General features: G+C 46.8%; 1 pseudogene; it reads right to left on the bottom strand.

Annotated features, from left to right (window-relative positions):
- Window positions 1-3,760: 3,760 nt before the first annotated feature.
- LOC139197161 (galacturonosyltransferase 8-like) lies at window positions 3,761-5,198 on the bottom strand (annotated as a pseudogene).
- Between the last annotated feature and the right edge of the window lie 769 nt (window positions 5,199-5,967).

The following is a 5,967-nucleotide window of genomic DNA, read 5'->3' as shown; positions in this document are numbered from 1 at the left end:
CCTAGATGCTTGAGAGCTTCGGGGTTTCAGAGCTTCAGAGCTTCAAGGTGTAATATGAATTTCTCTTAAATGAATGAAATGGGCTTGTATTTATAGAATTTTCCAAGGCCTAATTTTGAATATAATATTCCAGATGAAATAAGTCGTTTCTGCCAGGTGTTGACACGTGTCCTATTTGATGACTTTTCTAACTCATTTCAATTTTCGTTGAGTCACACGCTACGTGTAAAATTTATGTAATACATGAGCGTTGACACTTTGATTTATCGGTCAACATTTATTTACCGAAATTTCGATGTCTACAAATGCCCCCACTTCAAGGCACGTCGTATACATGTGCTTGTCACGTGTAGGAGATGTGTTTTGAAGTCCCTTACTGTAGATGTCGATCCAAGGGCCGTCGAGGCTTGATCTTGAAGGTTGAAATTAGACCACAAGGAGCTTCATGTGGTAGATGATTTTTGGCTTTGGTAGTGGATGAATCGGCACGTATTTTGTTGCGCTTGTTGACTTTCCACAGCTTTGATCTTGAACTGGGTTGGAGGATTTTCTGGATTCCTCCAATTGTTGATTTTCCACAGCTTATTCTTGAACTAGGTTTGGATTCAAGGGTGGTAGACACTTGATCTTGAATCAGACTTGTGATTTCTTCCAGGGCCGTCGAGGCTTGATTTCGAATTTGGCTGAAAGCTTCTTCAAGGGCCGTTGAGGCTTGATTCTTGAAGGTTGACTCGAACACATGACAAGCAGGCACGAGGTAAAGGTGACAACCTATTTCTTTGTTCAATCTTTCTAATTCACACCTGAGCAGTTTGGTCAACGGTATGATCTTCAAGATTGATGAACTCTTCTTCCAGTTGGTGACTTGATCTTTAAGGATTCGATTCAAGGGTGGTGAATCGGCACGTGCAGCCCACAACGCCTAGTAAGTCGACCCAAGAATTTGAGGGTCAAAACAAGTTCACTGTCCTCAGGCAGATGCGACATCTTCTCGAGTTCTTCATCTCGGACTCTTTCTGCTGAGTTGACTGTGCATGCTGCATTCTTCTCTGCTTGTTTCTTCAGGTAGATATGGCAGCTTCTCGAGTTCCTCAGTTCGGACTCCTTCTGCTGAGTTGACCGTGCAGACCGCATTCTTCTCTGCTTGTTCCTTCTGCACCTTGTCTCCACATGCTGCAAGGTATCATTTTCACTTGCCTTATCTGTTCTTCAGGCAGATGTGGCAGCTTCTTTGAAAGTACAGCAACAATGGAAGGCGAGTACTCGAGAGCAGTGCTAGGTAGGCAATCAGGGAAGGGTTCCAAGCAGTCGGTTCCTTACCCGAGTTTGAGTGGAAGTTCCGGCATATTGTTTTCTTTATCCTTGTCTTTGTAGGTAAGAACAAGGACAAAGGAAAGGACAGGGAGAACGCATGATATGAGATACTCTTGCTTTCTACCCTGGTGATATGAGATACTTTTGCTTTGGAGTCATTGGCTTGCAGAGGTACCCCAAGGAATAAGGAACACTGAATGACTCGAGAGGCTTCGTTGGGAAAGCATCTTTGGAGATGAAGAAAGACTCTGTGTGTCTGCCTTGCTATGGAAGGTGAAGGTGGACAGTTATAGGAGGTCCCTTAATACCTGTAGAGGTACTATTCTTTCACTCGTGTCGGCAACTAACGCGTGATTGAACAGTAAACTTCACGTGCTTTCTCCTTCACCGAAAATCTTCGACAAATTGTCCGTGATTTGCGCAAAGTTGAGTGTGCATATGACAGGTGATGACGCGGCTGAAAAAGACTGGCGCCTCTTCGATATCTGGGATTGGCGCTTCGACGAATTACCCGTGATTTCCGCAAAGCTGAGTTTACGTGTGACGGGTGCCGACGCGTCTGGAAAAGCAAGATGCTTCTCCGATTTCTGAGCTTGCCTCTTCAATTTTTGAATGGCCTCTTCGAATTCTGAGCTCGCCTCTTCGATCTCTGAAATCCCGTCGAGTCCTGATTTTTATAGAGCCACGCAGTTCGTTTCAAAGCACACTTGAATTTTCGCTTGCAGAAACTCCCTTCTTGCACTTCTAAGATCTTGATATGTCCGACCTCTTCTTTCTTCAACACCTTTGAAAATGTCTGGACCCTCCGACCGTCGTTTTGATTTGAACCTTGGTGAAGAGGCAGTCCCGCCTTCCCCCGACAACATATGGCGCCCCTCATTCGTATCCCCTACTGGTCCTCTTACCGTTGGGGATTCGGTGATGAAGAATGATATGACCGCTGCGGTGGTGGCCCGGAACCTTGTCACTCCCAAAGATAGTAGACTGCTTTCCAAACGGTCTGATGAGTTGGCTGTTAAGGAATCTCTGGCCCTTAGTGTGCAGTGTGCGGGTTCTGTGTCCAACATGGCCCAACGCCTATTTGCTCGAACTCGTCAAGTTGAATCGTTGGCGGCTGAAGTGATGAGTCTCAAACAGGAGATCAGAGGGCTCAAGCATGAGAATAAACAGTTGCACAAGCTTGCACACAACTATGCCACAAACATGAAAAGGAAAATTGACCAGATGCAGGAATCTGATGGTCAGATTTTACTTGATCATCGGAGGTTTGTGGGTTTGTTTCAGCAGCATTTACCTTCGTCTTCTGGGGCTGTACCGACTGCTGAGGCTTCAAACAGCCAACCTCCGACGCCTTCTCTTCCTGGAGCTCTGCCGAGTTGTGAGGCGCCACTTGATCGTCCTTGAATATCCCCTCTTGTAAATTTGTAAAATTTCCAGAAAAAATAAATAAAATGGACCTTCTATTTCTCTCTATGCATTTGTTTTTTTTTTTTTTTTTTTTTAATTATTTTTTTATTTTTATTTTTATTTTTTTACAATTTTTTTTTCTTTCTGCACATGGTGCCCATGCACCACCAGAAACTTTTGATCTGCCATGGGGCTGTACCCCATCTTTGATCCACCATTCCTCTTTTTCACGTGGTGCCAGATGCACCACCACCTTTTTTTTTTTTTTTTTAATTATATTTTATTATTATTTTTTTTCTGTATAAATTTGGACGATGGGTAGATGAATCTGCAGGGAGCGGAGCAAGAGTGCAGAAGGAGCAGCCATGGCGTCGTCGGTGCCCTTGATGACAGTTCTGGCGCAGAGGTTGGTGTCCAGGATCAGCAGCGCAGCCGATGAGGAAGACGACGATAACTGGGTGGCCATGGATTCGTGGAGCACGCAGGAGGAAGGCGAAGGCTGAGGCCGTTGCGGCAGAGACGGCGAGGATGGTTGCTGCTGCGATCGGGGGAGGTGTTGACGGGGGAGGTGCAGTTTAATGAAGAGCTTCTCGGCCGGCTAGTCGTTTGACAGCGGTCTTTGAAGTTGGTGGCAGCTGCGAGGCAAGGATGAAGACGACAGAGATGGAGCATGCACCAGTGAGGTTGTGGCTGTCTACTGCAAAGGAGGCTGCCTTGCTACGCTCCGTTGCACTCTCGCCGTCCGCTGCACTACTGGACCGACATGCAGCATCATTTTTTTATTTTTTATTTTTATTTTTTTATTGAAATTTGATTTGCAGGGGGAGGGTGAGCAGAAGGAGCAGCCATGGCAGAGGAAGACAGTATCCAACTCCCAAAGTCGCATTTTAAATCGTCAAGTGAAGTTGCAGCTGCAGTGAAGGAGACAGAGCCTTTGGTGGCACCATCACCGTCAGAATCTTCAGAAGTGACGGCGTTTGACGGGGACGAAGGTTTGGAACCGAAATAATGCACGGCGAAGAGCGAGGCTCAAGGCAGTTCAAAGAAACACCTTCCTCCTGTGCTGCTTGCTGCTCCGCTGCTGCGGCTGCAAAGACATCGGAGAAGTAACACTGGCCGTCATCGCTACCGTCATCTTCTTCTGAGTGGACTCTGCTACGATGATGTTCTACATGATCATGTGGCGCCGTGTATTGATGATGATGATGATAAGTGTGATGACCATGAGGGTGGTAATTGTTGACGGCACTGGGCTGGCCCGTGGCATATGGTGAGTTGCAAGTTGAAGGCACGATGAAGGAGAAAACGCCAATTGGGCTTCTTGGGCCTGTAGGAGCTTCGCCGTGAGAAATTCGAAGACGAACCGACCGATTTCTTGCTTACTGATCTTTGCTTCCTAAGGATATACGGGTCGGTTTCCAATTTCCGAAACAGAGACTCGCGCCCGAAGAAATTGGATAGATCCAGGCTGCAACAGAAGATCCGATTCTCGCCGACGTAGAAGATGGGGTTCCTGCACTTCATGTTTGTTGCGTCTTTGGTTGCATTCTCGAGCTTATTTTCAAAGTAAAACGATTGCAACTTTGCATTCTCTAATTGCTTTAGCACCGGCACATATGAAGAATTCAAAAACTTGTAATCCTCCACAGCCTTCACTTCAACATGTGACCCATTATAGTCCTTGCTCTTAAACATAACCTGCATTGCTCCGAGGTTCATCTTATCAGTCACGACATGGGACACATGTATGGCTTCTTGGCGTTCTTCACGGCCGAATTCACCACCACTGATGCTGTAATCACATTATCCGAAAATATAGCACAATGATATAGATTGGGATCCTCAATTTCCGGTGGGATCGGCTTCCCTTCATTAGTGTACTTATCCGGATGCGTAATTCGCTCCTCCATTAGCCGCATTGCCACACAATGCAAGCTCTCGGGGATTGATTTCGCAGCAATCAAGCTCGAGAAAGCCCCTTGCTTCTTAGCCTTCGTCAGCTGCTCATTCACTTGGAAAATGGTGTCCTTCAGCTTCTGAATCTTGAGCTGGTTATCGAAAGACTCTTTCGCTTCAGCAATTATTTGTCTAGTTACTTTGATTCGCTCCTTTACTTCCTTCTCGAACTGCCGCAACACCGATTCGTCGATGTTGAGAGCGTCGGATTCGAACAGAGCGCGATAGGCGGGCTTGTTCATGAGATCCGAGTAGTTCCGTGAGAGATCGGCGAAGACCCGAACCAGCTTCGATTTCTCGAGCTTCAGCTTCCGCGCACAGTTCGCGTACGCTAGGGCTAGGGTCCGATGATCGTCCGCCTGCTTCCGGATATGGTCCAGTCGGGGCTTCAGTGGATCCGATTTCAGAGCCAGTACGGTCCTTCTCGTCGATCCAAATCCACCAAATGAACCGGAATCGAAACCCGAGTCGCCGAGATCGGAGGAGAATGAGGGTTTTGATAGGCGGGTTAGGGCCGCCATGGACGAGAAGTAGGAAGATCGCCAAGAAGTAGGAAGATCGCCAGGACTACCGGGGATCTACGAGACGCCATGGCCTCCAACTGAGGGAGAGAGAGAGCAGATGAGAGGGTGTGTAGATCTGGAGGTGCTTGAAGGTCAAGATTGGGTTGGTACCTTTTGTCATCAGTCTAAATCGACAGCGGCTTCACCAGTGGGCTCGCCGACCGACTCGGTCTTGTACATTTTGCACTCGTTCAAGTCGATCGAGCTCCATGTACTCCTGCGACGGCATGGCTGCTACTTCTTCAATAGAGGGGAGGAAGATCCGATTGGGTGTTGAGGGAGAGACGAGTGAAGATGGGCTTTGAGAGCCGGGCCCAGATTTGGTCTATAGTTTTGAAGGGTCTGGGCTGCATCTAATGGCATCAACCGGTTCTGGGCTCCTGGGCCTGTGCTCGATGACGAACCTGTTGTTCGTCTGCATGTCCTTCTGCTGCTGGGCCGAGACAGACATTCTGGGCTCCTGGGCATGTGCTCGATGACGAACCTGTTGTTCGTCTGCATGTCCTTCTGCTGCTGGGCCGAGACAGACATATATATATTTCCTTTTTTTTTTTTGAAGAAATTGTAATTTAATTTTGTACAAAGAAAATTGCAAATTTTCTTAACAAAATAAATTTGTAATAAAATTGACCTTTTTTAATAAAACATTTATTCTCTTTTTTTTTTTGATGTGACTGAACTCGAAAAATTGAATGCTTGAGTTGCCTACGTACCCTTTCCAAAGAAA

The sequence above is a fragment of the Malus domestica genome, chromosome 06 (genome assembly GCF_042453785.1).
Source record: "Malus domestica chromosome 06, GDT2T_hap1".
Classification (NCBI taxonomy): domain Eukaryota; kingdom Viridiplantae; phylum Streptophyta; class Magnoliopsida; order Rosales; family Rosaceae; genus Malus; species Malus domestica.
Note: the sequence above shows the minus strand (reverse complement) of the source record. Positions and strands in the feature narration are given on the sequence as shown.